The sequence below is a fragment of the Podarcis muralis genome, chromosome 2 (genome assembly GCF_964188315.1).
Source record: "Podarcis muralis chromosome 2, rPodMur119.hap1.1, whole genome shotgun sequence".
Classification (NCBI taxonomy): Eukaryota; Metazoa; Chordata; class Lepidosauria; order Squamata; family Lacertidae; genus Podarcis; species Podarcis muralis.
In genome coordinates this window covers 37,720,289-37,747,237 of record NC_135656.1, presented here as the reverse complement: position 1 = coordinate 37,747,237, position 26,949 = coordinate 37,720,289, and positions in this window count along the sequence as shown.

Here is a 26,949-nt window from a genome sequence, read left to right as displayed (position 1 = left end):
TAGCTGCTAACATTAGGAGATAGCGTGAAACCTCCCCCCTGGGCAGGCCTGGTAATAATATTAAGAGCCTGGCATCTTCCATCCCCTCTCACTGCCACTCACTTGATGAGGGATGAAGAGCTGCTTGCTGCATCACAGGCCTGAGTTCATGCCACTGATATTAGTGGTCCTAAAATGGAGATCTTCCCGGTCTAAATCCAGTGGCACATCAATGGTCTGAAACCATCCTGCCTGACTCATCAGACCTTTCTTTGGTCCCAACTCTGCATGCCACAGTGATGACTGAAGTCAACAAACACTGCCGAGCTGTGGCTGCCTTTTTCCAGTAAGCTTTTGTCCACTCCTCCTTCCTGCTTTGATTTCCACTGTGAACACTCAGCTACCGGTAATTCTAGTCACAATGCCTCCTCTTGGGCTATCAATAGATCTTTGGTAAGTACAGGAAAGAGGCAGGCAATTAACTGCACACATTTAATTATGATCCCTCTACTGGGAGGCACCTTCTGGTAGGACCGTTATTAGGCAGCTGCCAAAAGCAAAACACTTCATGTTGCTTCTTGTGTAAATGCATCCTCTGATGACGCAAAATTCACATCACTCCAATTGTTGAACAGCTTGGTTGGTTTCAATTTGGCGGAAAAGAGGAGTGATGGATAAAGAAAGCAGCACAGTGAATTCTGTAGACTCGTAGAATTAAAGGAGAGGTGTTGATAACCAACAAGCAGCATAGAAGCTTTAAAAGTTAAACTTTAAAAGTATAAAAGCCTTGGGAAATTGTTACCCTTTGTAACAGAGAAACTATTGCGGATCTGTTAGTCTAAAGGTTCTGGAAGAGGAAGAGGAAGAGGAAGAGGAAGAGGAAGAGGAAGAGGAAGAGGAAGAGGAAGAGGAAGAGGAAGAGGAAGAGGAAGAGGAAGAGGAAGAGGAAGAGGAAGAGAAAGAGAAAGAGAAAGAGAAAGAGAAAGAGAAAGAGAAAGAGAAAGAGAAAGAGAAAGAGAAAGAGAACCTGATGACTCTGGAAATTATTCTATACAGTGTTACCTCTGGTTACATATGCTTCAGGTTACAGACGCTTCAGGTTACAGACTCCGCTAACCCAGAAATAGTACCTCGGGTTAAGAACTTTGCTTCAGGATGAGAACAGAAATCGTGCGGCAGCAGCAGGAGGCCCCATTAGCTAAAGTGGTGCTTCAGGTTAAGAACAGTTTCAGGTTAAGAACGGACTTCCGGAACGAATTAAGTACTTAACCCGAGGTACCACTGTATTGACTTAAAAGCTGGTGGGGCAAAGGAGAATAATGGATAGATTGATCAATAGTGCAGATTAAAATAGTGTGTACTTAAGTGTCAGAAGAGGGAAGACCTGATGAGCTGTTCCTAATGTTAATCAACCTAAAAGTAATATGTAATCACAGGATTGTGAACAAGAATATAGACCATTACTTGATCTTTCAGTCCCCTGCCTTAACTTGAGGCAGGATCCTCTTCATATAGGAAAGTAGAAAATTCAGATGGGTTAATTCTGCAATGAGTTGTGCTGGGAATTAGGAGACAAGCAATATGGCACACCTGAAGGTGGGATTGGGGCCAGTAGAAAGGGCTGCTCACCACATCATACCCTAACTCAAGATGGAGTGAGCATTTAAGTGATGGCAGGCAGGAATTCAAAATGCAACCCAATTTGGGTGAGTGTGTAAAAAGTGAGGAAGCTTTATAGAACTGAACTATTGCTAATTTGTTACAATGTATCTTTTGTTATTTTGTAATATTTAAATTTTAAAATGCTTTGTTCTGCAGGTAGAGCTTCAAAACTTACATTGTGCAATTTGTCTGTTTACTGTTTTACAAAGGAGAATTACGAGTAGAGAAATGCCCCCCCTGTTTTTGTGAGCATTCCTTGCAGTTGCTTGCAAAACACTTCGAGGACTTCTGAGTCCTTGTGAGAAATGCTTGCAAAATCACATATTGTTATTTGTAATAGGCCAGGGGGAACCGATTTTGTTGAAAAGAAATGTGTTTAAAACTTGCTTCAAAATGAGTGAAGTGAAACTACTAATTGTTTAAAATGCCTTTGCCCCTCATCAGTAAGTGCGTCATAAGAGCTCCTTGGAGAATAACATGGGCTATGTCGGATATTTTGATGAAGTTGATGGTGCTGAAATGGGCATTGGGATGTTGTAGCTCTTCCCTGGTTTAGTACAGTATTTGCATGTTTAAATCACCACAGTTTAGCTCCTTGTTTCTTTTTTTTTGGCTATCTACAAGAGCACAGCCTTGGCTGTGTTACATTGCTAATCAGGTTTTAGTTGATTGGGTTTCAACCAATTATTAGACCATCTTATTCCTGATAGCAGAGCTGATAAGGATGCTATATGGTGTAATGGAGGGCCCAGGCTGGAGTTGCACAGCTGATATTAGCTAAAAATGACTGGAGTGGGCAGCAAGAGACTTTGATGCAGATAAGCCTAATTGCTCACTGAGAGGAACACCTGCAGCCAAGGCAGCGAAGTTAATTATCCCATGAAGGAAAACTGCAGGGATTATTCTGTTGAGAACGATGTTGGTGACAAGAACTTTATTTTTAATTTTTTTAAGCAGGATTAGCAGTAAGAAGAAAAAATGGACAGTATTGTATCTATGTTTTTTGTATTTCTTGAAGAGAACAAAATGAAAACGAAAACTTCTGTCCAACCAGCTTGGAGTATCTTCTTGCATCTCCCAGTCCTACTTGGACCTGCCAGGAATTGAACCTGGGGTCACCTGCAGAGGAAGCAGATGCTGTTCCACGGGGCTTTCCAAAGGAAAGTTCCCCAGATATTTCCCAAAGGAACAAGCAGGATCACCAAAGGCAGCACAGAAAAGAAGCACTGATTGTGACTCATAGTACATACTCTCAAGTAAATGAGTTGTTGTTGTTTAGTCGTGTCTGACTCTTCGTGACCCCATGGACCAGAGCACCCCAGGCACTTCTGTCCTCCACTGCCTCCCGCAGTTTGGTCAAACTCATGCTGGTAGCTTCGAGAACACTATCCAACCATCTCGTCCTCTGTCGTCCCCTTCTCCTTGTGCCCTCCATCTTTCCCAACATCAGGGTCTTCTCCAGGGAGTCTTCTCTTCTCATGAGGTGGCCAAAGTATTGGAGCCTCAGCTTCACGATCTGTCCTTCCAGTGAGCACTCAGGGCTGATTTCCTTCAGAATGGAGAGGTTTGATCTTCTTGCAGTCCATGGGACTCTCAAGAGTCTCCTCCAGCACCATAATTCAAAAGCATCAATTCTTCGGCGATCAGCCGTCTTTATGGTCCAGCTAATCGGCAAGCCACTCCAGAATCCCTGCCAAGAAAACTCCATGGGCAAAGACAACAGTAAATGAGTACAATCTAGCTACGTGGAGCTTACTTCTCAGTAGGCATACATAGGATAGTACTGGATATCTCATGGGTAGGCAAACTAAGGCCCAGGTGCCAGATGCGGCCCAGTCGCCTTCTAAATCCAGCCCATGGATGGTCTGGGAATCAGTGTTTTTTTACATGAGTAAAATGTTGTCTTTTTATTTAAAATGCATCTCTGGGTTATTTGTGGGGCATAGGAATTCATTCATATATATTTTTTTCAAAATATAGTCCGGCCCCCCACAAGGTCCAAGGGACAGCGGACTGGCCCCCTGCTTAAAAAGTTTGCTGACCCCTGGGATATCTCTTCTTACAAGCGCTTCCAAGTTGCTGGAGAAGCTGAGATCTGGGAGAACCCTTAAGCACGAGCTGCTTAGCAGTGTTGTTTACACAGGAAGTATGTTTACTTAAAGCCCATTAACCGCTGATTAGTGGCTTTCTGTTTACTTAAATAAAGCCAAGCTCAGAAGTGCCCCACTGGGAGAGCCCTGAAACAAGCCAAGATCAACCAGGTAAAAAAAAATTATTCTTGGCAGCTCTGACCTGGTGCTTTAGACATATTTTCTTTCTTCTTGCGAATGCAAGTCTCTTCTATATGTTTATTTCAATGAAATGTAATCATGTAAGATTGCTATTTACATTTAGTATCTTTAAGTGCACTCCGTTGGGGGCTTTGCGATGAAGCACAAATTATAAATTTGCCAAATAAATATAACAAACTCCTCTCTCTCTCTCTCTCTCTCTCTCTCTCTCTCTCTCTCTCTCTCTCCTTGCATCTTCTCTGTGCAAATGTTTAGGAACAGTTAAGAACTGGAATAGGATCATCTAGGCCTGTAAAAGCCTTTCTTAGGGATGATTCTCTCTACTCTTTGAAATCAACAAAAATGTGTCTAGTAAATGTTTCAAAGCATGTATTTTTGCAATGTGCCAATGGGCCAACTATGAGTCTGAGGGCTGCTTTGTAGTTTACATTTTGAATTCAGGCACCCTGTGTGTACATAGTTTTATGAATAGTGAATGTGTAAAAAATAAATAAATCCAAGCAATTGTTTCAAGGCAATGTACAATAAAACGGGGGGGGGGGGCAGTTAATACACACACACACACACACACACACACACACACACACAGAAAATACATTTAAAACTTTAACTAATACAAAATAGACACTCATAGCAAAGATACATTTGTCAGCTGAGAAAGCCAGTCAGAACAAAAATACCTTCGGTTGTTTCTGGATAGTAGGCTCCTGTTGCATCTCAACAGAAATTTGCAAGAACCTGATGCCTTATCTCTTATGATGGAATCCTCTCCACCAGGGGCCATACCATTCCCGACCCACAATCACTGGAATAGAAGAGGTATCCTCATTTCTACCCAACCCTACACTTCACAGACACATAATGAAGACAAATACACAGCCAGCTATTCAGTACCAATAGGTTTTTGACCAATCAATGCCAAGAAACCACAGACAAGAGACAACTACTGCATAAATCATTGGGCTTAACCTATTCCCAGCTCTCACCTTGGGCTAAAAAAACCACTCCCCATTGTCTCCCAGACAGGATGGGCACAGATCCATGCTAAAAAGGACTCACTCCAGGGTTCTGAAATTGAAATTAGGTGGGGGTTTTTTTTGGGGGGGGTGCTATTACAGGCAAAGCTTTTATTCCTTTTGTTTATAACCTTCCTAATCGATGCCATGCTGAATAATTTTTTTATTTGGCGAGTCAATATCCAGCTACAAAATGCATCACATGGTCCTGAAATATGTACGGTAGATGCTGGTGAAGCCTCCTAGAGTTTGGCCAAAGGATCGGCTTTCCGGGTCTCTCATGCCTATGTAACAAATCCCTCAGGATGGCAAGGATATTTTTGCTGGCCTCAGAGTTCCCAGCACTTCTTTGCAAAGCCTGAGAAGTTGCAGCTGGCTGCTTGCTGCAAACGGAATTTGTCAGATGAAAAAGCACAAGCTTTGAAAATGAAGAATGGATAAGGACAAACAACTTCTGCCCTCTGGAGATCAAGGGGAGTAAGAAGAAAATGATTTTCCACAGAAAAGATGTATGTTATGTGATAGTAAAAGCTCTTCCTGTTACTGTTATCTAGTGAACTCTGCTCATTTTGAACTAGCGAGAAAATTGAATGCAGGAATTGCTTTCCATGAAGTCATAACAATGTATCTGATATTGCTCTCAGACACTGCTAAACAAAACTAGGAGTTATCCAGCGGTTTATTCAAAATGCACTTTAACTTAATTCAAAAGCGGATAGCATGATAACCAGTCCACATGTCATTGCTGGGGATCAGGGTGAGAGAACTTGTACACAATAAGAAATGATGGCATAAGTGGTATGCTTACAATTTTCTATCAGCAGCAAATGGATTCATCTGATAGCAAAGCTGTTCATGGTAAATATATACCAGGGGTCTGCAACCTTTAAGACAAAAAGAGCCACTTGGACCCGTTTCCGAAGAAAAAAAAGCTGGGAGCCGCAAAACTCGTCATTATAAAAATAACTTTTTTGTCACTTTTTTATTATTTCTTGGTTTGACCCCTCAGAATTACTACTCCTCATAGAAATAAACGTTAAATTAACAAGTTACCTTTTTGTATGTGTGTGTTCTTCACTCCCCTTCAAAACAGTGACCAGTGTACATGCCCCCTTTCAATGCAGTGACCAGCGTACATGCCCCTTACAATGTAGCGAGCGGGCGGGCGGCAAGGTGACGTCGGAACGGTGCGTGACTAATGCACGCACCGCCCCCATGCGACGTCACAGCCAGTACAGCGCCCGCCACAGTGGGGAGTGTCAGGGCGCACAATGCGCCTCCTCCCCTCGCTAGTATCCACTCCGGAGCCGCGGCAAAGGTGTAAAAGAGCCACATGCGGCTCCAGAGCCGCAGGTTGCAGACCCCTGATATATACACTCTGCAAATAGTGTATTCTATTTGGTGTTTTACTTTACCCAGCTGGAAGCAGTGAATATACATAGCCTGCCTTTGCTCAGTTTCCAAGGGAAGTGGCGTATGACACTTACTATGTGATTGGGCTACCTGGCCATAATTTGTAACCTATCCCATCCAGTATACATTGCGCAGTTGTTTTATCAAGTCCTTTTGGTAATTTCATTTGGTAGGGAAAAATATGAATGTAGCTCACAAAGTTTCTAAAATCAGCTAAGGATTCAGATGTAAGTCACCACCAGCTGGTATTCTTCATATCTCTTATGCTGTAAGGCATACCAGTTACTGGTTTCTGAAATAATTTCTGTTCTATTTGTCTCTGCCTTTGGCTCCACTGTAGAATGCCCCCTCCCTTCCAAATACACCCATGGAGGTATTTGTGATTATCTTTCTGACAAAGCGGATTCTAGCCCATAAACAACTAGTTGCATTTATTTATCCTCAGGGTTGCTAGCTCACAAGGGCTCTTGAAGTGGCTTAAAAGATATAAAATTTAGACATGATTCAGCCATAAAAGTTAACAGCATCAGCAGGCAGCAAGCCAATTCCTCAAAATACTAAATATGCCACAGGAGTCTTTTTCTCCATCCAGTATCCTAAAGGTGACCTATTTTGAGAAAACACATGGGTACAGAATCCAGACAGCTTTGTGTGTGTTTGCTATATTGAAATGTAAATGCTAAAAATACAAGTGTATTATGCTTCTTATTTATCTTCTTGCATGAATATTGGATATTAGTTGAAATTATTTATTTCCAAAGTTATGTTATGTGGGGTATTATTTTTTGAGGGAGTGGGAAACAATAAAAGGTAAGGTGGGGACAATGTTATATGATGCTATGACCTTCTCCACCCCCACTCAGCTGACTAGAGTAATAAATTCTGAAACCTGTGTTTCTGTGATATATATGTGTGTGTGTGTGTATATATATATATATATATATATATATATATATATATGCAGGTTTTGGTGTCCTCGGGTGTCTTCCCGTGTAAAAGATGGGGTGTCTAGGCGACGTTTCGACGAGGTCTCACTCGTCATCTTCAGGCTGGTGCTTTCGGCTTCTTGTTACTGGAACAGAGCAGGATCTCAGTGTTTGAGTTCCTATAAATACTGTTGAGGAGGTGTGGTGTATAGCCTCCAATGTTCTGGGCAGAGAGGAAGTTCCCAGGCTGGTGTGCCTTTTCTTCTTTTGTTCCTTAATTACTTGAGGGATATCTTGAGTGATTTCTTGAGTGATATCCTGAGTACCACTTAGGTGGGTCATTAGGTGTGGATTAGTTGCTAAGGCCTTTGTGTCTTGACCTCTTGAACTTTGTGAAGAGTTTTTCTGAGAAGATGGCTGTACTGCACTTAGTTGTGCTCTGGCTTGGCTTCGTGTATAGGGGCGAGCTGTGGTTTTGTGGCCTGTGCCAGCCAGATCTGTGTAGGGATTGCAGGGGGGTGCAGCATCCGGAGGTGCCACCATGGTTTGGCTACTGGATGGTGTCTGTAATTTATCTGTGGAGAGGGTCTGGGTTTGGATCTGGTGTGGTTGATTGGTGATGGCGTTCTGTGTGCCTCTGGCTTTGGTGTCAGTTTTTGTGGGGAGGGCTAATTTCCAGATGTCTGGCAAGCGGGATGTGTCGTCACGCTTGTTCATGTTGTGAGGGTGTTTCTCTATCTCGATGGCTTCCATGATTATTCTCTTGTGGTGATGTTCCATGTTAAAGAGCAATTTGGAATCTGCAAAATTAATTTCGTGTCCTGTTTCTTTCATGTGTTGGAAAAGAGAGGAAGTTTTTTCTTCTTTTTTGACGGCATTCTTGTGTTCTGCAATACGGGCATTTATTCGTCTGTTTGTTTGTCCAATGTACGTGGCTGGGCAGACTTTGCAGGGTATTTCATAGACCCCTTGGTTTTCCAACTGGATTTTATCCTTGGGGTTTCTGAGGATATTGGCTATTTTTTGGTTGGTGCAAAAGGCTGTTTTGATATTGTGTTTATGGAGGATTTTGCTAATTTTATCTGTAGTGCCCTTGATATAAGGAAGGAGGGCCATGCCATTGTTTTCTTCTGTGTCTTGGTTTTTGGGGGGTGTTTCTTTTTGGATTAGCTTCATAACCCTGTTTTGCTGGTATCCATTGGCAATTAACACATTTGAGAGATTCTGTAACTCAGTTGTCAGGTGGTCTTTGTCAGCCAGGCGTTTGGTTCTGGAGATGAGAGTCTTGGCTACGGAGTTTATTTGTGCAGGGTGGTGGTGTGATTGTGCATGTAAGTAGCGGTTGGTGTGTGTTTTTTTCCGGTAGATAGTGTGTCCTAGGGAGCCATCAGGTTTTTTGTAGATTAGGACGTCAAGGAAGGGAAGTTGGTTGTTGGCTTCTATTTCCATAGTGAATTGTATTTTGGGGTGTAGGCTGTTGAGATGTGTGAGGAAGATGTCCAGTTTTTCTTTCCCGTGTGGCCAAATTACAAAGGTGTCGTCAACATATCTGAGCCAAAGTTTGGGTTTGTGTTCTGACTTGTCTAAAGCATTGGTTTCAAAGTGTTCCATGTACAGGTTTGCGATGACCGGTGAGAGGGGTGATCCCATAGGTGCTCCTTCTATCTGTTTGTATCTTTGTCCATTGTGGATGAAGTACGTGTTGGTTAGGCAGTGGTTGGTCAGGTCCAGGATGTATTCGGGGGGATTGTATTTGTTTTGAATGGCTGTCAAGGCTTCATTAATGGGCACTTGTGTGAAGAGAGATACAACATCGAAGCTCACAAGTAGGTCATTGGGATGTAGGTTTTGCTTCTTTATTGTTTCTATGAACTGGAAGGAGTTTGGAACGTGTGAAGAGATGGATTCTGCATAGGGCTGAAGTTGCTTGGCGAGAAATTTAGCGAGATTTTGTAGAGGTGAGCCTATGGAGCTGACTATTGGTCTGAGTGGTGTTCCTTCTTTGTGTATCTTGGGGAGGCCGTAGAGTTTGGGGCATCTGGATGATTTTTCTCTGGGGATGATTCTTAGCTGGATTTCTTCACTGATAGGAGAGGCTTTTATTTTGGATTTGGTGGTTTTTTCCAGATAGGTGGTGGGATCTGTTTTTATAGGTTGATAGGTAGGGTCTTGGAGTAGATTTGATAGTTTTGCTTGGTAGTCCGATGTGTTCATCACAACAGTGGCATTACCTTTGTCTGCTGGGAGAATGATTATGTTGTTGTCTTTCCTCAGGTTGGTGAGTGCTTTCTGTTCTTCTTTGTGTAAATTGCTTCTGGGTGGTTTGCTGGAGCAGAGGATGTTGGTGACTTCAAGTCTGATTTTATTGGCTTCATCTGGGTTGATTTTGGTTAGGCTAGCTTCGACTCCGCATATGATGTTTCCGTGGGGATGCGTCTCGGGGCGACTGCAAAGTTGAAACCTTTGGAGAGTACTTTGGTTTCAGTTGAGGTGAGGATCCTGTCTGATATGTTATGTACTGTTTGTTTCATGGGTTGTTGTGGAGGGTGGCTGGGCTTCTGGCGTTTCTCTAGTTTGTGGAGTTTGTTGGTGTGTGTGTCTGTCTTATGTGAGGTCTCCGTTTCAGCTCTCCAGACGGCTAGTTGTTTGCATTTGTCCCAGAGTGCAGGGTGGATTTTGTTACAGAGTTTGAGGTGAAGAGTGAGCATATCTTTGTTGGTTTGGTTTAGTAGGTATCTTTTCTTGTGTAGTTCGTTTCTGATTAGGGATAGTTCAGTTCGTTTCAGGATCCTTTCGGTAGCTGGGGTTTTGGAGTGGAATTTAAGTTGGAAGCATGTGGGAATTAAGTTGTTGTCTCGGCAGTTGCGTAGGAACAAGAGATCACATAAGATGGTGGCTCTTCGGATTTCTAGTTTCTCGTAGGTTCTTGTCAGCTGGAAGGCACACAGAACGCCATCACCAATCAACCACACCAGATCCAAACCCAGACCCTCTCCACAGATAAATTACAGACACCATCCAGTAGCCAAACCATGGTGGCACCTCCGGATGCTGCACCCCCCTGCAATCCCTACACAGATCTGGCTGGCACAGGCCACAAAACCACAGCTCGCCCCTATACACGAAGCCAAGCCAGAGCACAACTAAGTGCAGTACAGCCATCTTCTCAGAAAAACTCTTCACAAAGTTCAAGAGGTCAAGACACAAAGGCCTTAGCAACTAATCCACACCTAATGACCCACCTAAGTGGTACTCAGGATATCACTCAAGAAATCACTCAAGATATCCCTCAAGTAATTAAGGAACAAAAGAAGAAAAGGCACACCAGCCTGGGAACTTCCTCTCTGCCCAGAACATTGGAGGCTATACACCACACCTCCTCAACAGTATTTATAGGAACTCAAACACTGAGATCCTGCTCTGTTCCAGTAACAAGAAGCCGAAAGCACCAGCCTGAAGATGACGAGTGAGACCTCGTCGAAACGTCGCCTAGACACCCCATCTTTTACACGGGAAGACACCCGAGGACACCAAAACCTGCATTCCTGTACCCGTGAAAATCTACGAAAGCATATATATATATATATATATACACACACACATACATACACACAGTGTGTGTGTGTGTGTGTGTGTGTGTGTGTGTGTGTGTGTGTGTGTATAGACAAATGCTCCCTTCTCCCAAGGAATATTTTGCTTGGATTTGCACTGCAATCTCTGAATGTATTTATTGCATGGTAGTGGAAAATAAATAATGCAGGTAACCAGTTTGTAAAAATAGCAAGGATGTTGCAGAAACACCTGCTGTTGTGTTAGACTCCATTACAGCATTAGTCTTTTCTTTAAACAGCACAATCCTATACATGTCCAGTCACAAAAAAGTCCCATTACATTAAGTGAGGCATACTCTCAGGGATGCGGGTGGTGCTGTGGGTTAAACCACAGAGCCTAGGGCTTGCAGATCAGAAGGTCGGCTGTTCAAATCCCCGTGATGGGGTGAGCTCCCGTTGTTCAGTCCCTGCTCCTGCCAACCTAGCAGTTCGAAAGCACGAAGTTCAAGTAGATAAATAGGTACCGCTCCAGCGGGAAGGTAAATGGCGTTTCTGTGCGCTGCTCTGGTTCGCCAGAAGCGGCGTAGTCATGCTGGCCACATGACCTGGAAGCTGTACGCCGGCTCCCTTGGCCAGTAAAGCGAGATGAGTGCCGCAACCCAAGAGCCGTCTGCGACTGGACCTAACGGTCAGGGGTCCCTTTACCTTTACTCTCAGGGAAAGTGGGTATAGGGTATTTCAATCTAAACAGTGGCTTTTCCACCTCAATAAGCTATAAAAATTCATCAGGGATGATGGTTAAAGTGATACTTTGACTTTCCAAAAAGCTCCATATTGTAGCCCTTTACAAGGCCACGCTTCCCTTAAACTGTTGGATTGGTGGTGGTCAGATTCCAAGCACATCTTTAACAGGCAATCACAATTTTATAGGCTTTTAAAGCAATCTGTTTACATTGGCCATCTGTTTTGGCTTAACTTATGTCTCTGTCCATTCCCTTAGTCCTTGCAAAGAACAACTATTTAGGAGGACATGAGATATACTTTAGTAGCTTCTTTTAACAGAGCATTTGAATAATGAGAATGTAAGTGTGCTCCCATGGGGGTTAATAATTGTTGGGTACCATTGCTTTCAAAGCAGCTCAAGTGGTAATTTTAGTGCAACTAAAACCGGCCAGGGTGGGACCTTTACTTTTAGAGAAATGGTGTCTTCCACCCAACAGCCTAATCTCAATTTTATCTCTTTTCATAAAATATCTGCAATTACTGAAGTGGTAGTGAGTGGAAGCAGGATAGTACCGACTGCCCCAATCAATGATTTTCACATATACGGTTAGAGGTATGAATGGAGCCTACACATACCAATGTATGCAAGCAGTGTCTGTACGCATAATGAAGAATCCTGCCTTTTGCAGTGCTTCTGCTCAAATCATAGGAGCCAACTCCTAGGGACCAAGGTCCTTTCAGCCCCCCCTAAAATATTTGAGGGGCCCAACCCCCTCAAGTTGTTGGGTATTGCCATTCAAATGGTGTGTGCGCATGCCATGTCATGTGTTATTATGCAGGGTAGAGCTTACCTGCCCACCCGCCCAAATATTTTATTGAAGTTAGCACCCCTGGTGCATCACTTAGAGAGGGAGAGCCTCCATACATACACAATCCATGTGAAGATCAGGAGCAGGAACACTAGGGGCTGTCTTGTTCTCTCACCCGTTCTGGATTCAGTGCATGTGTGAAAATGTCTTCTCATAAAACAACAATGATGATCTGTTGTTGTTTTTTGTGGGTAAGTTTTGGCCACAGGAAAACATGGCTTTGAAGAAGACAGCACCTACCGGAATCCCCGATCCAACCTCTAGCTCTGCCTAGGAACATCCCCCCCCCGCCCCCCCATGCACTCAGGTTTAGTCAAGAATGCCACTGGCTTCCACTCTTCCTGAGCAAATGCAAAGTTCTTCTGTTACAGGGTCAGACCTGCTAAAATGAGATTTTTTCCATTCGCCATTTGCCATGTGATATTACCTTAGGGCCTTGGAATGAATCCACATAATAAATATTTTGAAAACCAATTCTCCCCAGGCGGTAGCAAAACAGAAAAGAAAACGAGATTGGCAAAGGCAATGCATAGTTCACATGCAGTTCCAAGCCAGGCTGCACGCGGCAGGATCATACAGCTGAGCTATGTTTGCAAAGCAAGCCCTTGTAAAAAGGAACAAGCCCCTGTTAAGAGACCAAACAGCATCAGTGCGGAACACTTATGCCTGCCGTATTTGACTAAACGGCTTGCTCCATCTAAACCCTTCCATATGCAGCCAAAATAAGGAACAATGGCTTGCAACTTCACAGTGTTTTCATTTCAGTGCCTATCAGGGGTGCTGACAGGATTCTCTGGTCCCAGTGCACATTATGTGGAATGGGGCGCCTAGCCCATTTGCAAAAGAGTACACAAGGGACCTTCTGCAGGCACCATCAGAGCAGCAAGCCCATATGTATGTTATCACATTCCCGACTGTACCAATCTATTTCTTTTGCTCCATGTGGAATGGCAACATTTTTTGGCTGGCTAGGTTCAACTCTAATCCTTCTAACCTCCTTTGGGGTAGGTTTGCGGGTTTGGCAGAAGGAATTATGATCTGCCCATGTGATGCCCACCTGGTGGAAACTCTATCTCACATGGCCCTTAAATGTAAAATGTATGATGATCTCCACCAACAATTTCTAGACCATCTATGTATTCCAACATGGAAACCAGAGATGGAGGTTATGCACTTCTTATTACATGGGAGAGACCAGGAGTTCACCAAGACAGTAGCTAAGTTCCTCTATTTGATTTTTTTTGTCGCCAAAGTATGCTACAGGACCCTGCCCTTGCTGGAAACCCACAGAGATGAGGCGGATTGCTCGCCTCTTCTGCCCTTTGGTGGGTAACTGTGCCGTTGGGTTGGCGACGAGATCGCACTGGCTTATCTATTCTGAATGTTCTTATGTGATGCCAATAAAGGTTACTTGACTTGACTTGGAATGGCCACATGTAACCAACCCTACATCACACTGAGCTCCCCGTGGCCTTGCCCCTCCCTTTCTCAGGGACCAGCAGCAACACAAGCCATTGAAAATCCAAGTCAGCAGTGCAGCCTGCCTATCTGCCACCCTCCCCCCGGCCTCTACTGCCTGAAAGGTGGGCTGCAAATAATTGTAACAATTGTTTACCATTATGTACCCCATTCCATATAGTTAAAGCTATGGTATTCCCAGTAGTGATGTATGGAAGTGAGAGCTGGACCATAAAGACGGCTAATCGCTGAAGAATTGATGCTTTTGAATTATGGTGCTGGAGGAGACTCTTGAGAGCCCATGGACTGCAAGAAGATCAAACCTCTCCATTCTGAAGGAAATCAGCCCTGAGTGCTCACTGGAAGGACAGATCCTGAAGCTGAGACTCCAGTACTTTGGCCACCTCATGAGAAGAGACCCTGATGTTGGGAAAGATGGAGGGCACAAGGAGAAGGGGACGACAGAGGACGAGATGGTTGGATAGTGTTCTTGAAGCTACCAACATAAGCTTGACCAAACTGTGGGAGGCCGTGGAAGACAGGAGTGCCTGGCGTGCTCTGGTCCATGGGGTCAAAAAGAGTTGGACATGACTAAATGACTAAACAACAACAACAACAACAACAACCCCATTCCAGAAAGGCAAGGGACTCCTGACTATTGGTAGACTGAGGCAGGGTCCACCATTTGACCATGTGAGATGACCCACCCCAGCTGGTACAATTTGAGAGAACATCAACAATTGCCAAATATTTAAATTATTATATATTTTTACCACAGCAAGCTGGTGGTGGTGGTTATTGGTTTGAATTTTCTGTGTCTGGCATTAAAACATTTTGGACTGTCTTTGAATTAAAGGGAACTTATTAAAAAAATACATTTATTTCTCCAGAGACGTCTTGCCTCTGTTGCCAGCAGTACGCTTGGCTGTATGGTATCCTCCTGTGTTAACTTTTATATTCGTCACTCAGCTATATCTGTTGGCGGTGATGGTGGCCTACAGCTCTCTTTACAAGGTCCACGGGGGAGAGCAATCAGAGCAATCTCTTCCTGTCAAGAAGCTTTCACGACCTGTCATTTCCATTTGTGAAATACTTCTAGTGATTGACAGGATGAATAGAACAGACAGAAAGGCTGAGGCAACACATGTAGCAGTGCCTTGTCAAACAGCATGTTTCTGCCCATCAGCATGGCTTGTTTTCTTAAAAGAGTTGAGTTTTGTATTTGTTTTGTTTTTTAAATCCTCATGCAAAATGTGTACATTAATTATGTTGTGCGGAGGAAATATCTGTAAAGTTAATATTGCTAAACAGAGGCAGGCCTTGACAGTGCCTAGTCCTTTGAAGAAACAGCTGGATAAAATGTAATAAATATAGATGCTCTTCCTGATATAATAACTGATAATCTTGCTCATACTTGAAGGGCTAGACAAAGGTATGTCATTCCCCTCTCCCTCGGGCCCCATTCTGTTTACAAAGAAGCCAAAGAACCCCACTCCAAAACCTCTTTTTCTTGAGTTACTAGTCCATGCTCCTGAAAAGTGCATTTTGTTTTTGCAAGTTGGGAGACGTTATTTACCGAGAAGTGGATCTTTGCTCTGATTCAACAGGGCTCTTCCTATCGTTCTCAACATGTGTGCCTATCGGAAGAGTGATTCAGCTGTGCTCCTCTGCCTTAATCTGCTGAAATGTCAGTGTTTCTTTTCTAGAAAAATAGGGGCTGGTACTCACCATGAAGTAGTTACAATAACTGTCACAAAGCCAAAGAAGAAGAAGAAGAAAGAGATTCCAGTACTCACTATGAAGTCGTTACAGTAAGTGCCACACTTTTAAAAAACAATTAAGAGGTGCCGGTACCGTGTACCCTTGAGTACCCCCTGTGGGCACTGTGAAGGTTTAATATTCATGCTCCTTTCCCAGAGTCACAATTTGCTTCATAATGGCAAGCAGGTAATACAGCAACAGCATGAGGAAGGAGTGGGCAGGTGTAGTTTGCCTGAATTTAGAGGCAAAACCTGTTTCTTTACATTTCCACTGTGAAAAACAATTAAGATTAGGCCAGAGTCCTCCAATGAATTTTTTTGCTCTTGTGCAGCCTCTGTACACCAGCTGCCTGCCTGCCTGCATTCAAATTACATTCCACTACACACATAACGATACCACTTCTACCCATCCCTGGCATACAAACGACAAATCTGCTGATCTAATGCTCAGTTTCCCAAATGCTGCCCTCGCCCCATGTTCTTTGTCTCATTGAGTTTGACAGGATGTGACCTGAGCTGCCAGAAAATGGTGTTTGTGAAAGCTATGCCAGCTCTTGCAAATACGCTATTGCTGCTGGATAGTAATAAGACAGCTGTGGGGAATACAGCTGGTCGCAGGGGGTCCTTTGCTGGGAGAGAAGCCATCTTGGTTGTGGCCTGTTATTCTTGCCAAAGTTCATCCACACTTTTGCAAGTGGCCATTTGCTTACTCCACTAGTCCTTAATGGAGAGGAGGGTTCTTGCAGTTGACCTCCAGAAGCACTTAGTGTTTTCTTGTCCTCTCTTTGCTCTGGTCTCCCACCTGCTAAGGTTTCATCACAATCTGTTCTCTTACCCGCTCCCAGCTCCTGAAATCTTATTCTGGTGTCAGTGTATCCAGATTTGAGTTGACTGTGGGTACCATACCTTGCAACCAGCTTCCAGGCTCTGGTTGACGTCAGCAGTAATTTATGTCCTGTAGTGTCCTGGCCTGATTTCTTGCATAGTCTAGCAGTTCAGAATGCACAGTATGTATTCCTCACTGGAGGGCCATAATTTTACAAGAATTACTCAATACATTGCCCTTCCTTCTGGAGGGTTCCTGCTAGTAATCCCAACATCAGTGATGACACTAATTGCTTCTCCAAAATAAAGTTTGGTGAGACCCTCTCCATACCCAATAAATTAATGAATGTCAAAATCTAGCTAATATTTGGGATAGGAAGGGGGAAATGCTAGCTACAGAACTGTTCCAGACAAGGAATCCCTGGGGGCAGCTTATACAAACCAGCCTGGCTGCTAGTTAAGTGCAGAGCCATTAAGGAACCATGGGGAAATAGGTACTGATCCATAAAAAGTTATTAGCAATGCAAAAGAACTGTCCAACCTCCCCACCAACAATGGAGAGAGAGGGGAGGGGTGTGAGGTGACAGGGGAAAGTGCCTTTTGCAGCAGGCTTTTGAAACAGAGGTTCCAGATAGATGGGGGGGGGTGCTAGAAGCAGAAGCGGAGGAGATGTTTTTGTCAAAGACTGCCTGGAAGAAGGAGGAGGAACCATCTTGGCTGTTAACTGGTGACAGTGCAACTGATAGACTGGGGAACATAGCTGGCTGCTGTGGACTCAAACTTGGCTGAAGCTATGAGAGAAGCAAGGAGAGACACTCTGGAGATGTAATACTGTGGAATGTCTTCCTCTCTGTGTAGATCCAGGTGTATATAGGTGTGAAATAAGCCATATATCTTAAAGCACTGCGATCTCCACCATGCCCAGAATTCACAACAGAAACATAAGCCTGAGGTGAGCGCCTGGAATCCTGCTACCAATCAACAGATTGGGGTGGCATGTATGTAACAATATGTAGCTTTCATTTATCAATGGCAAACATGCAGCAAATTGCAACACATCAAATACAGTTGCACAGCATTCCGATGGCTTTCTTTTTAATTTGGGCTCTTGCCATGCTTCAGTGACCTTCAACAATAGGTGGACCTGATGGAACTGTTTGGCTCTTCATATTAATGCATTTCCTTTCTGAAAATTAGCTAGGAAATGATGGATGGTTTCAATTATGCAAAGTGCTGTTTTCCCTTCCCCAAGCTGGTGTAGTATCCTTTTCAAGTGACAGCCTTTCTTGTTGTATTATGAATAAATAAAGGCTGCTTTCAGTTCATTATTATTTTGCTGCTTTGTGGCCCTTGTACAGTCAATAAGTAAATTAGGAGTAGTCAATGTAGTACCCTCCAATGTCCTGGATTACAGCTCCCATCATCCCTCACAATTGGCCATACTAGGTGGGACTGATGGGAGTTGTAGTCAGCGTCTGGAAGGCACGGCATTGGCTGCCCCTGAAGTAAGTCATACTGTGCTTAACGGGTAGCACTCCCAAAGTTCAAAATACCTTATCTAGCCTCCCAACTGACTAGAGCCTGTGCCCTACAACACTGGTGAGCTCTGGTATGTTTACTAGTGGTGGAGTATCAGGACCATGGTGACTGGCAGCAGTGGTGTAATCAGCTAGGTCTGAGTCACCATTTTAATGTCTCACAGTGCTTTTGATAAGTGTCTTTCCTGGGCACTGTGAGGAATTAAAACAGCAGACTAGTACCAAAACCAAGAGCTGGTATCAATGAAGGGGAGTACCAGAGTACTGGGGCCCACAGCAGCTGCCTGAAGATGCTGAATGCAGATGCTGGGTGTCATTGTTCCCTCTGAGGACCCTGATTCAGATCAGAAGTGGGAGGCACTTGAGAATGAGGACTTGGAATGGGAGAAAGGGGCAGTCCTTAAGGTATCTGGGACTCACAATTATTATAAGAACCTTAAACCTGGCCTGGTACCTGGCAGTCAGTTTTAGCTTTTAAGCACCAACTACCACTGAACCACAGTCCTTCCCTAAACAACTGGGAGATCTTCTGTTTCTGACTGTGGCAATACAGACAAACTTTGTGAATTTCTATACTGATTCACATCCTTGGGACTATGGATGTGGATTTCAGTGGCCAGGATCTACATTGTGAAGCTACAAAGAAGGCTAAAGAATGATGTAAGAACACATGCTTCTTTCAGATTCCTGACATTTCCCAGAAACAATCCATTTTTTTTAATGGGGGGGGGGCATCAGTAGTGATGGTCAACCTTTAAAAGGTTCAAAGAGCTTCACCTATAAATGGCAGGAAGTCAGCACAGTCAAATTATAGCATGTATACTGTGAAGGTTTTCCCTGAGTAACTAAGATGGCTTTACTGGTATTTCTACTAGATTCTGAACAGTTTGCTGTTGCTGAAATGTTCAGAACCCATGGGGGAAAAAACATAATTTCCCTTCTTAAAGAAAACAAGGTTCAAATTGAGAGAACCATGTGCTTTTCTAATTACCAAGGCACATTGTGTATTAGCTTATCAAATGGTTTGCCATGAAAAATATGCCTTAATTAGAAATGTGACTTTAACATGTCATTGACAATCTCTTTATCTTGCATCTTATTAATTAGGAAAAGAAAAGTTTCTGTGGAGACAGGATAGCTTTTTTTAGTTGGAACATTTAAACAAATGGACAATAGAAGATTTAAATGCAGTCATTCAGCCACTCATTAAAGTTAATTATATTTCTTCCAGTAGCACTGAGGCTGTGTCCATGTATTGCATCTATTTGCTTTGAGTAAACACATATCTTTACTGAATAATGTGAAGCAAAGGGAAGATTTGTAGCTGGAAAACATGGTTCAAGGACTAAAGAAGCAATAGAAGGCCTACCTATAGTCTGCTTCTTCCAAATTTATCCTTGGAGTTACAGAACCTTACAGAACCTTAAGTCCTGTTTCTTACGCATAGAGTTGCAGTTCTGCCTCAGTCTCTTGCCCTTTAAGTCTGCTGCCACAGCTGCTCCTATGCAAATTGGAGCGAAGAGGGTGAAATTTGCAACAGAGAAGCTTTGTGCAGGAGGGAGATGTTTAACCTTAACTGAGAGCCAACCTGATATAGTAATTGGAGCAGGGCTGGGGAACCTGTGGTCCTCCAGGTATTGTTGGACTCCAACTCCTATCAGTCATAGCCAATGTAACCAGTGGTCAGGAATGATGGGAACTGTGGTCCAACATCATGAGCGTCCTAGCCAGTGCCCCATTCCTGAGTCAAGAGGGTTGGACTAGGACAGAGGGAAACCCATATTCAAATTACCACTCAGCTCACTGAATGGCATTGAGCCAATTTAAATCCTCAGCCTGGACTTCTACACAGGGTTGTTGTGAGATTAAAATAGGGGTGGGACATGCAACGAGTAGCTCAGATGAAAGACAAAGTATAATATAAATAATTCCTCTAAACCTCCTAGCACCCGCCCCCCAGAACCAGCTCCTTTTCTTCAGCCCAGGTTACAGAACTGTTTTTGCAGTGGAAACAGAGATCTGGCCTAGAACCTGGGCTGAGGGGCAACAGGTGTGTAAGAAAAGGATTGTGTCTTTTCTCATGCCCAAAGTTTCTGTGCTATAAATCACACCTTCCCAGCCTTGTTTTCTTACTGCCCTGGAATTGTTGGGGGATTTTTTGTCTGTGGTTGTTTTGTCTATGGTTTTTTCTGTGAACGTCTTTTAAAATTCGTGTTTATTCTTGCTCTAAGCCTTCCTGAGAACTTGCTTTATAGGGTGGCATATAACACTTTAAAGAACATATCAAAGAGATAAGGGCTTGTCGCATAGCAGCTTCCAGGCTTTAGGAGCAAGAGCTAAAGGTGGAACATGTAGTTAGAGGAAGAAAAGAGGGAACAGGTCATTCAAGTAACAATGAACGTGCTTTTCAGTTTGTGCGAGCTAAAATATTACCATCACCCAGTTTAACAAAATGTATTGCTGGTAGTTTGGGTGACAGCATCACTTGTACAGGTATTTAACACCACTGCTTTTTCTTTTGCACTTGTGGTACATCAGCATTCTTGCTCTTGGAAACATATACTTGGTAAAAAGCTATTGGTGATGTAGCTTTTAGCCCACTGCAGCCAATGGAAACACACTGAAACATTGATTCTGTGCATGAGAACTTTTGATTTATGTGAGCAGATGCTCTAATAATTTACTCTGTAATAGCTATTTGCCCCAACTTGACAAAGAACCCCCTAGAAATATCTGATAATTGCTTTGCTATTACTATCCTATCATGAAAATCAATTTTCAGTGAAAGCTAAGGAATGGATGAGCTCATTTATGCGCAACATCACACACACCAAGAAAATAATTCATAATGATTTAATTTTATAAATGTTCGTGAAACACTGTTTATGTGGGGAGACCAATTTTCCCTTGATGGACTGTGAGCACAGAGAGTTGCTCGTTTTTCACATCAACAGTGTAGGGAATGCTGAGCTATGCATTTTAAAAAATCAGAACGGATATTGCTGGTGGTGTTGATGATGATTTGAAGTACGTTCAAGTTAAAAATAAGCCAAGCTAATGAATGTTTGCATTCAACTGCACAATGGTAATGCATTTCTTCTTTCCTGGTATACTTCATTAACACTGGATGAAGAAATATCATACATCTAGCATAGCATTACTCTTTTAAGCACGTAGTGCTGTCACCGCTAAACAAGTAGGGGATGCAAAGCTGTGTGTGTGTGCTAATATAGTGGTCAATCTTTTATTAGTGTGTTGACAATATTATTTGAGTTTAGCTTTCATTGGATCCATACAGACATGAGCCAAGGTGATGTTCTGGGCGTATCCACGTTTGAGCATTATGTCACTGTTTATCCACACTCCCACCACGCAAATTAGATCATAGTCATCCATACCCACACATATTTGAATTTGTGCATGAGGAGCAATGTCAACTTTTCCTGTTGAAACCAGTGATAGCTGGGCGCCATAACTCTGCAATGGGCACATCATGTACATAGCTGTCCACAGTCTGCTGAGTTGCTGAGCCTATATAATCATGTTCACACAATCTCAACCACAAGGCTGTTTATGTCCAATGACCCAAACCCAGCCAACCATTGCCAAGTTGGCCTCATGAGGAAGTTACACAAATTTAGCAAGGGCTGAAAATAATAATGGGTATTTGAGTTGTAACACTTCACTGAATGTGAAGATTATGGTTGGGGGCAGCTCCTCAACGAAAACAATAAATTTAACCCTAGCCTCCTTCATTCAGGAGTTAGCAATTGTAAATTCTCCTGGCACATACATTTCAGATTAACTTGCTATGTAATATTTAGTGTAGTGTGTTTTTTTTACTGTGATTTGCTTGTGCAGTTTCGGGTTTTGCACAAATGTTCTCCAGCAGAAAGCATGGACCAATTTCTGACTGTTCTCCTGAAGTGTTGGGGAAAGACCCAACTTTGCATGAAAAGAAGTTTGTTCTGTGAAGTGGGTGCCTTGCTCTCAGTTGCCTGCCATGTGCTTTAAGGGCGTAAACAGAAGGCTGTAAGCCGCCTGCTGCACTGAGGCACTCATTATCTCTAATGATAATTGCAGGGCAGGCACTGCCATTTTAAGCAGCAATTACCCATCTTATTTCATGGAGGGAAGAGGGGGAAGACTGCGCTGAGGGAGCAGGAGCTGAGGGTGGTGGCAGTGGCAGGGGTGAACAGTGGCAATGCAAATCATGTCAATCACAAGCTCTGAAGAGAACCTTAGGTACCGGTAACTACTGAGAAAGTACAGATCCTAAGAAAATCCCACTTGGGGTGGGAGCGCAGAGTGTGAAAATCTAAGTGACATCCTCTTGCGATGTGTTTTAAGAAACAATCACAAGCAAATGTTTGACAAAAATGAAAGCGAGAAGTCCCTTTCCCCCCATGCAATGTGGGCACTTCTCCAATTCTTTTTGGGGGTGAGTGGGGTGGGGAGCAGAGATCATAGAAGTGTATAATTTTTTAGCAAGCTGTAAGCGTGCAAACTGCACTTAGGTGATTATCTCATAATTTTAAATCAAACGAATATCCTCACAGCTAATAATTTCTAGGTTGCCGGAATTGATTAGGTCAGTTGAGAATTGATTAGTTTGGAAATGCTTGTACGTAAAGTTTTAACTTGTATGGAAAATAATTTTGAATAGTTCAATGTGCTGCCAATTTAAGCTAATACACTTGTATTTAATGTAATATACACCTTGTGCTGCATCCAAGTAAGTTAAAGCACTTGGCTATTTGAAGCCAGTGGGATTAAATTCCATTATTCCACTTTAGCCAGAGTGTGTGGCAGGGTCACTAGCCTAAAGGGAACACGATCAGCTTAATTACAATAACATCAGGTTTGTTGAGTTGTAGGCCTGGTTCTTCTACCCCTGTTTGATTCCACTCCCCCAGTTTAGGTCAGTTTCTCATTGGGAATATTATATTTTGGCATCTCACACAAAAGTAGCTTTCTTAGGCATAGCAGGTGTAGTTTTACCTTATGTAAAAAACTGTTTACAGCAGTGGTGTGCCACAAGCAACACTGGCCTTTGTCCCTCTTTCCTTCCCTCCCTCCCCTGATGCCCTCTTGTGTCTCTGCCTCCCAATTGCACAGCTGTTTATTGCAGCAGCCCTGGCTATAAGCTCCCCAGGCAAATAGTGCTTCTGGGTGGCACCTCTCTTTGGGGCGGCAGCAGTGGTGGGGTTCATCTCAGAGACCAGGGATGGCAGCAGCTGCCTGGAGGACTCCCAAAGAGAAGGAAAAGAGAGGAAGCTGAGGGAACACTCCACAAGGGAGGGTGTTCGAAAAAGAATGAGAGGCGGCCAGTTCTGCAGGCAAGGGTTGACATAACTGGGCTCCTGAGCCCCACAGGGATGCCGCAGAAAGAATGTAGTTGGTTAAGGGAGCCATGAACTCAAAAAGGTTGAAAACCTCTGGTTTACAGCACAAAATAGCTTTCCAAGCATGTACTATTGATTGCATTCACTTCACAGCTAATGCCAAGCTGTGAGCTGAACAGCCTCTGCATGGGAATGTTGTTTGCAATGCCTTTAGCCAGTGCAATAAGATAAATAAATGAGAATAATTTTTAAAATCAAGCTCTAGCTGGGATGTTTTAATTTCTCATTGATTGTGGCCCTGGTGTATTTTCTGAATACTCAGAAAATAAATAGCATCATGGAACAAGACAGCACAGAATTTGAAAAATGATGGTAAGCAAAATCAAGCAGCAGCTCAGCTGAAGTCTTCAATAAACCTGTCAGTTGAAACTTAACAAGATGATTTAGAAAATGGCAGCCTGTACATCATTGTTCATATGGGTGGGAGGGGCATCTTATTTTTTTAAACACATTTCTATCCTGCCTCTCCACAGGTTTAAGTCAGTTTAAAACAGTTCAGTAACAACATGATCTCAAAAGAAAATACTAACACAAAATGCAAAACTACTAGCAAGCAATAAACAATAAACATTTTTTAAACAACAACAACAACCCAGTTACTCACTGTTCAAGTGCCCACTCACAGAAGTGTTATAGGTTTAAGGCAGGGATCAGCAAACTAAGGTCCGCGGGCCAGATCAGGCCCAATTGCCTTCAGGATCTGGCCCGCAGACTGTCCGTGGATCGTCATAGGGATTCTATTCATTCAGGCTGCACCATTCCTCCCCCCCCCGTGCCATTCCATTCCCCCCCTCTCCCTCTCACACACTGTGGCAGCGCCTCCTCCCTCCATCCTCCTGGCTTCTTTCTGCCCTGCCTAGAGGAGGAAGGGGGATGGGCTGAGCTGGTTGAGCGCCATTTTAAGCAGCCCCTCTCTGGAGCCAGACCTTTCGTGCTGCTCATCTTCCCTCCACCGCTGCCACTGCCACCCTGGTACTCCTGTGGGCCAGAGAGTGGAGTGGATGAGCTCGCTCTGCCTACCCACAAGAAGCAGCAGCGGTGGCGGCAGTGGCAGCCCCAGAGAAGGTAAACGCAGCAGCTGGGGCTGGGGGGTGGGGAGGAGGACTACTTGCCCTCCTTGCCACTTCTTCCAGCTCCCTCCCTGTGCCGCTTCTCCAGCCCGCCATAAGGTCTGAGGGACAGTGGATTGGCCCGTGGCTAAATTTTTTTTGCCGACCCCTGGTTTAAGGGGTCAGTATGGATGATATTTGTGGGTCCCTTTCAGGGTTGTGATTCTCTATCTAGTATGGTGTACAATCTAGCAGAAGAAACCTGATGGAAGGGTCAAACAAATTCCTTTGTTAATGGCCTTGGGTAGCCTCATCAGCATCCTAAAGCGTTAGGTAAGACGAGATGTGTTGCCATAGTGACAACTGAAGATGCTTCCATTTCCTCCTCACCTAGCTGAATGCCACGTCATACCAAGAAGAACAATAGGCAATGAGAGTGAATTTTGTTATGTGAGTTTGGCTGGGCTGGAAGCTGGACAGAGTCTTGTCTTGCTCTGCGCTAAACCTGAAGCCATGGGAAAACCTAGAAGCCTAATGAGGAAGCAAGACCTTATGGGGTGTTAATGCCACGAGCCCTTCCATCCTATGATCAACTTGTATATATGTGTAAATAAAACCATAAAGCACTAAAGACTCTTCAATCTTTAGAGACCTTCATTTCAAGGAGACCAAACCTGGGTAAGCACTGGAATCCCAGGAGTCTATTGCCACTGGGGGGCACACAAGAAGACATTGCCTCAATTTTCAGGACCCCCCCCTCTCTCTCTCTCTGTGTGTGTGTGTGTGATGTTTTCAGACTGCAAGCTTTAAACCTCGCCCTGTCCACTCTTTAAGCTGCTCCATTAGAATCCTGGTGTTGGGTTATGTCTTGTCCCCTTTTCTATTTGGAAAAAGTAACACTTAAACAATAAGAATTAACACTAATATTCTCCAGCTTGCCAGATGGAATGACCCCCCTTCTCTCCCTACCCTGCATGCTGTTCTAGGGGTTCCCTAGGTGTGGGGGGCATACATGGAAAGGAGGATGGAAAACCCTGTTGCACAAGCAGAAGTGCTTATGCAGGGCTTTTTTTTTTGCTAATGGGTCTCATTAGTTGAATCCTTGATTTGTTTGCAGTACCCAAGATTAGCTGATGGGAAGGTGCAGATGAAATGCACAGTTTTAGACCATGGCCAAAATAAATAGCACCTTTTCAGTTTACAAACATTTAGATGTATGTAGCCTTTCGATGAACATATGAATGTGTTCATATCTTCATTGGAACAGGTTGATGAGTTTTAATTCAGTTGGACTGCTCATCAAGATGACAAAGAAAATGAAGTTGACACCATCCGATGCAGAAAATCCCTAGACTACAACAAACTCATCAGTCATTCGGTCTATTACTGCTTCTGTTGGGTATGTGATACACTATTAGCTAATTAGAATTTCCACACATTTCATGGCACTAAAACATTACTGTACTGGACATTATCCTGAAAACAACAGAAAGGAGGTGTTTGGAAAATGTGGTATCTGCGGCAGCTGAGAAGCATGATATTGTGAGGTGGTACTAGGGAAGGAAGGGAGTTGTTAGCTAGGCTGATGTAGCAAATGGATTGGCACAGGCTGGAGCTGAATAACATCTGGTTTCTCTAAAGCTCAAAAATTAACAGTGGGAGTGCACTGGATGTGGAGTAAGCGACAATGTGGACATATCCTAAAACCTATTAGCCCACTCTTGGTGAGGGGATGACTGGAGGAGAGAGTGAAGTGTCTGAGATGGGAGGTTATAATATTGCTCAGAACCCATTGGGAATGCTTGTGGAACCCTGCTTGGGAAATGCTGGCTTAGGTTCCATTTTTCACTCACAGGAATGGGTTTGCACTGCCCTTTGAACTCTGGGCCTGGGTAGTGTATCCATTCTCCCTGCCTCATGTTTGGGCCCTGCTGTTGTATCTTTATAGACAGCTTCACAAGATCATTGATGAACAGTCCATAGTTTTACTGGGGGAAACCTGAATTCTGATTTGGTATGGGAGCATGGCGCAAGCAGAACAAAACCTAGTTCTAAGTTCTGAAATAATACTTACGCTTCAAACTGAAAGCACACTGGGACTTGGGAGGATCAGCTTTTCAAGATATTTCCTGTATTGCCTCATCCAGCTTCGAAACGAGCCAGTGGCATGAATAGGTTCTGTCTGGGGCATTTTTTAAACAAAATTAATTTTGTTATTTGATGTGTCTTGGTCTCTGTTTTCTCTCTTGTAAAGCCATGTGCTAGAAAGGACACTGAACCCATGCACAATATATCATATCTTTAAAAGCCAACTCTTTCTCATTTCTTTCTCATTATGTCATGCTGGACAGACAATGGCAAGGATTGAGAAGCTGGCTGGAGAGTTTTTCTGAACTGAGCTGCATTACCCATCCTCCCTCAGCGCTCTCTCTCTCTCTCTCTCTCTCTCTCTCTCTCTCTCTGTGTGTGTGTGTGTGTGTGTGC